General features: G+C 46.1%; 1 pseudogene; it reads right to left on the bottom strand.

Annotated features, from left to right (window-relative positions):
• Positions 1–8,847: 8,847 nt before the first annotated feature.
• On the bottom strand, positions 8,848–10,721 carry LOC119366730 (annotated as a pseudogene).
• Between the last annotated feature and the right edge of the window lie 819 nt (positions 10,722–11,540).

The following is an 11,540-nucleotide window of genomic DNA, read 5'->3' as shown; positions in this document are numbered from 1 at the left end:
GGGGCGCACCAGCCCACTATGGGCTGGTTCCCCTCCCCACTTCAGCCCATGGGGCCCTCCGGGATGGGTGGACCCCCGGGACCCTTCCGGTGGTCCCGGTACAATACCGGGTGACCCCGAAACTTTCCCGATGGCCGAAACAATACTTCCTATATATAATTCTTTACCTCCGGACCATTCCGGAACACCTCGTGACGTCCGGGATCTCATCCGGGACTCCGAACAACATTCGGTTTACTGCATACTCATATTCATACAACCCTAGCGTCACCGAACCTTAAGTGTGTAGACCCTACGGGTTCGGGAGACACGTAGACATGACTGAGACGGCTCTCGGGCAATAACAAACAGCGGGATCTGGATACCCATGTTGGCTCCCACATGCTCCTCGATGATCTCATCGGATGAACCACGATGTCGAGGATTCAAACAATCCCGTATACAATTCCCTTTGTCAATCGGTATGTTACTTGCCCGAGATTCGATCGTCGATATCCCAATACCTCGTTCAATCTCGTTACCGGCAAGTCACTTTACTCGTACCGTAATGCATGATCCCGTGACCAAACACTTGGTCACTTTGAGCTCATTATGATGATGCACTACCGAGTGGGCCCAGTGATACCTCTCCGTAACACGGAGTGACAAATCCCAGTCTCGATCCGTGTCAACCCAACAGACACTTTCGGAGATACCTGTAGTGCACCTTTATAGTCACCCAGTTACGTTGTGACGTCTGGTACACCCAAAGCACTCCTACGGTATCCGGGAGTTACACGATCTCATGGTCTAAGGAAGAGATACTTGACATTGGAAAAGCTCTAGCAAAACGAACTACACGATCTTGTGCTATGCTTAGGATTGGGTCTTGTCCATCACATCATTCTCCTAATGATGTGATCCCATTATCAACGACATCCAATGTCCATAGTCAGGAAACCATGACTATCTATTGATCAACGAGCTAGTCAACTAGAGGCTCACTAGGGACATATTGTGGTCTATGTATTCACACGTGTATTACGATTTCCGGATAATACAATTATAGCATGAATAAAAGACAATTATCACAAACAAGGAAATGTAATAATAACCCTTTTATTATTGCCTCTAGGGCATATTTCCAACAGTCTCCCACTTGCACTAGAGACAATAATCTAGTTACATTGTGATGAATCAAACACCCATAGAGTTCTGGTGTTGATCATGTTTTGCCCGCGGAAGAGGTTTAGTCAACGGATCTGCGACATTCAGATCCGTATGCACTTTGCAAATTTCTATGTCTCCATCTTGAACATTTTCACGGATGGAGTTGAAGCGGCGCTTGATGTGCCTGGTCTTCTTGTGAAACCTGGGCTCCTTGGCAAGTGCAATAGCTCTAGTGTTGTCACAGAAGAGTTTGATCGGCCCCGACGCATTGGGTATGACTCCTAGGTCGGTGATGAACTCCTTCATCCAAATTGCTTCATGCGCTGCCTCCGAGGCTGCCATGTACTCCGCTTCACATGTAGATCCCGCCACGACGCTCTGCTTGCAGCTGCACCAGCTTACTGCTCCACCATTCAACATATACACGTATCCGGTTTATGACTTAGAGTCATCCAGATCTGTGTCGAAGCTAGCGTCGACGTAACCCTTTACGACGAGCTCTTCGTCACCTCCATAAACGAGAAACATGTCCTTTGTCCTTTTCAGGTACTTCAGGATATTCTTGACCGTTGTCCAGTGTTCCTTGCCGGGATTACTTTGGTACCTTCCTACCAAACTTACGGCAAGGTTTACATCAGGTCTGGTACACAGCATGGCATACATAATAGATCCTATGGCTGAGGCATAGGGGATGACGCTCATCTCTTCTTTATCTTTTGCCGTGGTCGGGCATTGAGCTGAGCTCAATCTCACACCTTGCAGTACAGGCAAGAACCCTTTCTTGGACTGATCCATTTTGAACTTCTTCAAAATCTTATCAAGGTATGTGCTTTGTGAAAGACCTATGAGGCGTCTCGATCTATCTCTATAGATCTTGATGCCTAATATATAAGTAGCTTCTCCAAGGTCCTTCATTAAAAAACTTTTATTCAAGTAGGCCTTAATGCTGTCCAAGAGTTCTATATCATTTCCCATCAAAAGTATGTCATCTACATATAATATGAGAAATGCTACAGAGCTCTCACTCACTTTCTTGTAAACGCAGACTTCTCCATAAGTCTGCATAAACCCAAGCGCTTTGATCATCTCATCAAAGTGAATGTTCCAACTCCGAGATGCTTGCACCAGCCCATAAATGGATCGCTGGAGCTTGCATACCTTGTTAGCATTCTTAGCGTCGACAAAACCTTCCGGCTGCATCATATACAGCTCTTCCTTAAGATAACCGTTAAGGAACGCTGTTTTGACGTCCATCGGCCATATCTCATAATCATAGTATGCGGCAATTGCTAACATGATTCGAACGGACTTAAGCTTCGCTACGGGAGAGAAAGTCTCATCGTAGTCAATCCCTTGAACTTGCCGATAACCCTTAGCGACAAGTAGAGCTTTATAGATGGTGACATTACCATCCGCGTCCGTCTTCTTCTTAAAGATCCATTTGTTTTCTATCGCTCGCCGATCATCGGGCAAGTCTGTCAAAGTCCATACTTTGTTTTCATACATGGATCCTATCTCGGATTGCATGGCTTCAAGCCATTTGTTGGAATCCGAGCCCGCCATCGCTTCTTCATAGTTCGAAGGTTCACCGTTGTCTAACAACATGATTTCCAGGACAGGGTTGCCATACCACTCTGGTGTGGAACGTGTCCTTGTGGACCTACGAAGTTCAGTAGCAACTTGATCCGAAGTACCTTGATCATCATCATTAATTTCCTCTCCAGTCGGTGTAGGCACCACAGGAATATTTTCCTGAGCTGCACTACTTTCCGGTTCAAGAGGTAATACTTCATCGAGTTCTACTTTCCTCTCACTTACTCCTTTCGAGAGAAACTCTTTTTCCAGAAAGGATCCGTTCTTGGCAACAAAGATCTTGCCTTCGGATCTAAGGTAGAAGGTATACCCAATGGTTTCCTTAGGGTACCCTATGAAGACGCATTTTTCCGATTTGGGTTCGAGCTTTTCAGGTTGAAGTTTCTTGACATAAGCATCGCATCCCCAAACTTTTAGAAACGACAGCTTAGGTTTCTTCCCAAACCATAATTCATACGGTGTCGTCTCAACGGATTTAGACGGTGCCCTATTTAAAGTGAATGTAGCTGTCTCTAGAGCGTATCCCCAAAATGATAGCGGTAAATCGGTAAGAGACATCATAGATCGCACCATACCCAATAGAGTACGATTACGACGTTCGGACACACCGTTACGCTGAGGTGTTCCAGGGGGCGTGAGTTGTGAAACGATTCCACATTTCCTTAAGTGTGTACCAAATTCGTGACTTAAATATTCTCCTGCACGATCCGATCGTAAGAATTTTATCTTTCGGTCACGTTGATTCTCTACCTCATTCTGAAATTCCTTGAACTTTTCAAAGGTCTCAGACTTGTGTTTCATCAAGTAGACATACCCATATCTACTCAAGTCATCAGTGAGAGTGAGAACATAACGATATCCTCCGCGAGCCTCAACGCTCATTGGACCGCACACATCGGTATGTATGATTTCCAATAAGTTGGTTGCTCGCTCCATTGTTCCGGAGAACGGAGTCTTGGTCATTTTGCCCATAAGGCATGGTTCGCATGTGTCAAATGATTCATAATCGAGAGACTCTAAAAGTCCATCAGAATGGAGCTTCTTCATGCGCTTGACACCAATGTGACCAAGGCGGCAGTGCCACAAGTATGTGGGACTATCGTTATCAACTTTACATCTTTTGGTATTCACACTATGAATATGTGTAATATTACGTTCGAGATTCATTAAGAATAAACCATTGACCATCGGAGCATGACCATAAAACATATCTCTCATATAAATAGAACAACCATTATTCTCGGATTTAAATGAGTAGCCATCTCACATTAAACGAGATCCTGATACAATGTTCATGCTCAAACTTGGCACCAAATAACAATTATTGAGGTTTAAAACTAATCCCGTAGGTAAATGTAGAGGTAGCGTGCCGACGGCGATCACATCGACCTTGGAACCATTCCCGACGCGCATCGTCACCTCGTCCTTCGCCAGTCTACGTTTATTCCGCAGCTCCTGCTGTGAGTTACAAATATGAGCAACGGCACCGGTATCAAATACCCAGGAGTTACTACGAGTACTGGTAAGGTACACATCAATTACATGTATATCAAATATACCTTTAGTGTTGCCGGCCTTCTTGTCCACTAAGTATTTGGGGCAGTTCCGCTTCCAGTGGACCTTCCCTTTGCAATAAAAGCACTCTATCTCAGGCTTGGGTCCATTCTTTGACTTCTTCCCGGCAACTTGCTTACCGGGCGCGGCAACATCCTTGCCGTCCTTCTTGAAGTTCTTCTTACCCTTGCCCTTTTTGAACTTAGTGGTTTTATTGACCATCAACACTTGATGTTCTTTCTTGATTTCAACCTCTGCTGACTTCAGCATTGAGAATACTTCGGGAATGGTCTTCACCATCCCCTGCATATTGTAGTTCATCACAAAGCTCTTGCCGCTTGGTGGGAGCGACTGAAGGATTCTGTCAATGACCGCCTCCTCCGGGAGGTTTATGTCCAGCTGGGACAGGCGGTTGTGCAACCCAGACATTTTGAGTATGTGTTCACTGACAGAACTGTTTTCCTCCATCTTACAACTATAGAACTTGTCGGGGACTTCATATCTCTCGACCCGGGCATGAGCTTGGAAAACTAGTTTCAGCTCCTCGAACATCTCATATGCTCCGTGTTGCTCAAAACGCTTTTGGAGCCCCGGTTCTAAGTTGTAAAGCATGCCGCACTGAACGAGGGAGTAATCATCAGCACGAGACTGCCAAGCATTCATAATGTCTTGGTTCTCTGGGACGGGTGCATCACCTAGCGGTCCTTCTAGGACATATTGTTTCCTGCCAGTTATGAGGATGATCCCCAGGTTCCGGACCCAGTCCGTATAGTTGCTGCCATCATCTTTCAGCTTGGTTTTCTCTAGGAACGCGTTGAAGTTCATGTTGACATGAGCGTTGGCCATTTGATCTACAAGACATATTTGCAAAGGTTTTAGACTAAGTTCATGATAATTAAGTTCATCTAATCAAATTATTTTAATGAACTCCCACTCAGATTAGACATCCCTCTAGTCATCTAAATGTTACACGATCCGAGTCGACTAGGCCGTGTCCGATCATGACGTGAGACGGACTAGTCATCGTCGGTGAACATCTTCATGTTGATCGTATCTTCCATACGACTTGTGTTCGACTTTTTGGTCTCCGTGTTCCGAGGCCATGTCTGTACATGCTAGGCTCGTCAAGTTAACCCTAAGTGTTTTGCATGTGTAAAACTGTTTTACACCCGTTGTATGTGAACGTAAGGATCTATCACACCCGATCATCACGTGGTGCTTCAAAACGACGAACTTTAGCAACGGTGCACAGTTAGGGGAGAACACTTCTTGATATTGTTGTAAGGGATCATCTTATTTACTACTGTCGTTCTAAGTAAACAAGATGCATAAACATAATAAACATCACATGCAATTATATAGTAGTGACATGATATGGCCAATATCATATAGCTCCATTGATCTCCATCTTCGGGGCTCCATGATCATCTTGTCACCGGCATGACACCATGATCTCCATCATCATGATCTCCATCATCGTGTCTTTATGAAGTTGTCACGCCAACGACTACTTCTACTTCTATGGCTAACGTGTTTAGCAATAAAGTAAAGTAATTTACATGGCGTTCTTCAATGACACGCAGGTCATACAAAAATAAAGACAACTCCTATGGCTCCTGCCGGTTGTCATACTCATCGACATGCAAGTCGTGATTCCTATTACAAGAACATGATCTCATACATCACAATATGTCATTCATCATTCATCACAACTTCTGGCCATATCACATCACAAAACACTTGCTGCAAAAACAAGTTAGACGTCCTCTAATTGTTGTTGCAAGTTTTACGTGGCTGCAATAGGGTTCTAGCAAGAACGTTTTCTTACCTACGTGAAAGCCACAACGTGATTTGTCAACTTCTATTTACCATTCATTAGGACCCTTTTCATCGAATCCGCTCCAACTAAAGTGGTACAGACAGACACCCGCCAGCCACCTTATGTAACTAGTGCATGACAGTCGGTGGAACGGGTCTCACGTAAGCGTACGTGTAAGGTTGGTCCGGGACGCTTCATCCCACAATATCGCTGAAGCAAGATAAGACTAGTAGCGGCAAGCAAATTGACAAGATCTACGCCCACAACAAAATTGTGTTCTACTCGTGCAAAGAGAACTGCGCATAGACCTAGCTCATGATGCCACTATTGGAGAACGTTGCAGAAAATTAAAATTTTTCCTACGGTTTCACCAAGATCCATCTATGAATTCATCTAAGCAATGAGTCATGGGAGAGATTGCATCTACATACCACTTATAGATCGCGTGCGGAAGCATTCACTAGAACGTGGATGATGGAGTCGTACTCGCCGTGATCCAAATCACCGATGACCGAGTGCCGAACGGACGGCACCTCCGCGTTCAACACACGTACGGAGCGGATGACGTCTCCTCCTTCTTGATCCAGCAAGGGGGAAGGAGAGGTTGAGGAAGATGGCTCCAGCAGCAGCACGACGGCGTGGTGTTGGTGGAGAAGCAGCACTCCGGCAGGGCTTCGCCAAGCACGTGACGGAGGAGGAGAGGTGTAGCAGGGGAGAGGGAGGCGCCAAAACTTCAGGGTGCAGCTGCCCCCTCCCCCCTCCCTTTATATAGGCCCCCAGGGGGGCGCCGGCCCTTGGGGATCCCATCTCCCAAGGGGGGCGGCGGCCAAGGGGGGTGGAGTGCCCCCCAAGGCAAGTGGGGCGCCCCCCCCCCTAGGGTTTCAACCCTAGGCGCAGGGGGTGGGCCAAGGGGGGCGCACCAGCCCACTATGGGCTGGTTCCCCTCCCCACTTCAGCCCATGGGGCCCTCCGGGATGGGTGGCCCCACCCGGTGGACCCCCGGGACCCTTCCGGTGGTCCCGGTACAATACCGGGTGACCCCGAAACTTTCCCGATGGCCGAAACAATACTTCCTATATATAATTCTCTACCTCCGGACCATTCCGGAACACCTCGTGACGTCCGGGATCTCATCTGGGACTCCGAACAACATTCGGTTTACTGCATACTCATATTCATACAACCCTAACGTCACCGAACCTTAAGTGTGTAGACCCTACGGGTTCGGGAGACACGTAGACATGACCGAGACGGCTCTCGGGCAATAACCAACAGCGGGATCTGAATACCCATGTTGGCTCCCACATGCTCCTCGATGATCTCATCGGATGAACCACAATGTCGAGGATTCAAACAATCCCGTATACAATTCCCTTTGTCAATCGGTATGTTACTTGCCCGAGATTCGATCGTCGGTATCCCAATACCTCGTTCAATCTCGTTACCGGCAAGTCACTTTACTCGTACCGTAATGCATGATCCCGTGACCAAACACTTGGTCACTTTGAGCTCATTATGATGATGCACTACCGAGTGGGCCCAGTGATACCTCTCCGTAACACGGAGTGACAAATCCCAGTCTCGATCCGTGTCAACCCAACAGACACTTTCGGAGATACCTGTAGTGCACCTTTATAGTCACTCAGTTACGTTGTGACGTTTGGTACACCCAAAACACTCCTACGGTATCCGGGAGTTACACGATCTCATGGTCTAAGGAAGAGATACTTGACATTGGAAAAGCTCTAGCAAAACGAACTACACGATCTTGTGCTATGCTTAGGATTGGGTCTTGTCCATCACATCATTCTCCTAATGATGTGATCCCGTTATCAACGACATCCAATGTCCATAGTCAGGAAACCATGACTATCTATTGATCAACGAGCTAGTCAACTAGAGGCTCACTAGGGACATATTGTGGTCTATGTATTCACACGTGTATTACGATTTCCGGATAATACAATTATAGCATGAATAAAAGACAATTATCACGAACAAGGAAATATAATAATAACCCTTTTATTATTGCCTCTAGGGCATATTTCCAACAGTATTTTGTGCGCCCTTCTTTATATATTACAAGATAGAAAAAAAGAACATTGTGATCTCTCGCTCTCAAGGCTAGATGGCAGGGGCACTAAGCAAAAGGAAAAGACATGCACCGCCTCACCTGAAAAAACTACACCAAAAATTACCAATAAAATCCCCAACAAAAAACACAGGTAACAAAAGAAAATTTCCAAGAGAAGATCAGTGTCCTCGCCATTAGTGGCACTACAGAGCCCCACCTGTAGTACACTGAGGAACCGCGCGACACATTTCATGTAGGCGGAGAGGCTGCCTGGCCCACTCGCAGAGGCATTAGCGTACCATCGTAGATATGCTGTAGAGAGACCCACCCACAGCCTCACCCCTACTCCACGTGTTGCGCCATCGCTCATGGAGTGGAGCTAGTAATGCAAGAATCATGGTGAGCAAGAAAAGTATGTGGTCTGCTATATAGTGACAAACTTGCTCAGACCTTTTTGCATAGAGGTACTTGTAAATATTTATACAGAGATAATTCTTTACATAGCTAATGTCACTTGGAATAAATGTTGAAAATAGTTTGATAGTGCAACTTTTCCAATGAGAGCCTTATTCTTATTACAGTAATGTATAGAGATACAGGGCAACACAGGCATCCTGGTTCAGTAAAGGTGTCGTTATATGCATATGCATTACCATGTCTATATCGAGATAGCCTTGGAACGTTTATATGGAATGGCTATCAGCTGCACGTCCAATTTTCTCCTTACACTGACCCCAAATTTCACAGACATATCCACTGACTCTGCACTTGCCCCTCCAGGAAGCACCCAGTCAAAGTGGTAGAGTAGGTTTGCCAAGACAATCTCCACGGTCGACATGGCAAACAATATCCCAGGGCATTGCCTTCACCCAGCCCCAAAAGGAGTGAATTCAAAATGCGTCCCATAATATTCGACATTGCTGTTCTCAAACCTCTCCGGCTTGAACTCTTTGGGGTTGTCCCAATATTTGGGATCCCGAGAAATTGCAAAGACATTAACAAAGATATTAGTGCCTTTAGGCATGTTATAGCCTATGATTTCACAGTCCTCTCTCGTCTCTCTGGGGACGAGCAACGGAGCCGGAGGATGCAACCTTAACACCTCCTTGATGACCATCTGCATGTATCGGAGCTCACTGAGGTCGGTACATTTGATGACATGTCGACCTTGGCCTAGCACTTCCCGGACGTCTTGTTGTGCTTTAGCCATTCCTTCAGGGTTGTTCAATAGCTCTGACATAGCCCACTCCACTGCAGTTCCGGTGGTCTCAGTGGCAGCGCCAAATATATCCTGTAAACAACGATGGGTATCTACGATTTATATTCTAAAGAGAAAAATATTAAGTTGAAACAAAATATGTCCTATGGGATGAACCACTGTGTATGTGTAAATGCAAACATAAATCGTTTCACCTACAAAAGTACCAGTAGTACCAATCTATTCGGGATTTATTTTGACTCTGCGTGCCAAGAATCTGATGATGCATATGACGTATAGTATATAAAATTGTAAATTGCTTCATGGCATGACATGGTCCATCTACTCTATATCTTTTATGTCGTTATATTAGTTGAGCCCATGTGTTGAAAAATGATTGAAGTCAACATCAAAATTTTCAACGAAATCCCCAATCAATAAGATTATTGTAGATTCTTGAGGAAAAAGTACTCACAAAAATGACGACTCCGATAATCTCTGAAGTTAGAGGGAAGGTCAACGAGTCATCTTCCTGCAGCCTGAGTAGTACGTCCAGTAAGTCCTCATCATTGGTGCTGCGGGCATGGCCACCGGCAGCTCACGCAGCCTTGCGCCCCTCAATGATCTCAGTGATGATGTGCTGGATACGGTCATAGCTGCTCCTCATAAGGTGCTCACCATTGCTGAGCAACCGCACCAGCCGTGATGACAGGAAAAGTTCCACGAGGCAGAAGCTGCCCATAAGCTCGTTCACCTTGCTTAGCTCGTGGAGGTAGTCATCCTGCCGTGTGAACTTGCCGCCGAAAACGCGTCACGACATTGCTGCTGAGTGTTGCCATCTTCGCGCTTACATTTACGGTAGCACCGGCGGTGGCCATGGAATGGAGGAGGTCACCTACCTCATTGGCCTTGATGCCCTCCATACGCCTCACCTGCTTGGAACTGAGAAGCTCCACGATACAGATCTTGCGCATCTGGCGCCACCGATCCCCGTAGAGGCCGAAGATGATGCCCATATCGCCACAGCTCATGATATCCTGCAACGGACTGCGGGGCCGGCTTGCGAAGTCGAGGTCGTTGGTCTTCATAACCAGTGCCGCTGTCTTGGCGCTGGAGACGATCACCGTTGGGAACTCACCTAGTCTGAGGTGCATCAGCGGCCCATGCTGGCGAGACATCTTCATCATCCTGCAGTGTGGGAGGTCACCGACGAGGTGGTGGAGGCTTCCGATGATCGGGAGAGTCCACGGCCCGGGAGGCACTTACTTCTTCTTGGGGGTTCTCTTGCCACCAAAGAATATGAGAAACCAGAGGGCTAGTACCGCGGATATGCCAATGAAACCAGAGGGCTTATTAACCAGCCCTCCATCTCCATGGCCAGCAGCCTGGACCCTGGAAGTGCAGTGATAAAATAACCAATTTGTTGGCTGCTTGCTGCTTGGAGAGACGTAGATCATATATAGACCAATTCACCTGCAAAAAAAAAGAATACATTGACAAATAAATTACTGGACATTTTCAAAGATCTATTTACGGTGTCACTTCATGTGTAAAATCTAGTCCCACAAGAAGATTGGAAGAGGATTGAGACTTGGGACCAGCATATAAGGGGTTCTCTCTAACAACTCCTTAGTACATACTCCCTCCGTCCCGAATTACTTGTCGCATAAATGAATGTATCTAGACGTATTTTTAGTTCTATATACATCCATTTCATCCATTTCTCTGACGAGTAATTCGGGACGGAGGGAGTATGAGACAAGACAACATCGCGTGTGAGTGCTCATAACGCTGCCTCCATAGTTTTTCTCTATTTTCCTTTTTTTCAGAAACTCGGTATTTCTAATTCTAATAGATGCATTTTGAATAACACTGACAGCAACGTTGCAAATAGATAGTTCTCATAAAATTGGGGTAATGACATTTTCATAGAATAAACTGCATACTACTAGTTTGGGTACATATATACGCAAAGGTTCATGTGCGTGCGTGTGTGTATACACACACATACATACATAATTAGTCGATACTGCTAATTACTGCAGACTTTGGGGTAGCTGCCATCTACTCAGACTCATTGTTGTTGTCGGAGTCGAGGTTGAGGTCAGAGTTGGAGTCCAACAGCTTGTCTGTTGCACCTCCTGACATGTGAC

Source organism: Triticum dicoccoides, chromosome 2B (assembly GCF_002162155.2).
Source record: "Triticum dicoccoides isolate Atlit2015 ecotype Zavitan chromosome 2B, WEW_v2.0, whole genome shotgun sequence".
NCBI lineage: Eukaryota > Viridiplantae > Streptophyta > Magnoliopsida > Poales > Poaceae > Triticum > Triticum dicoccoides.
This window is presented reverse-complemented; position numbering and strand designations above follow the sequence as displayed.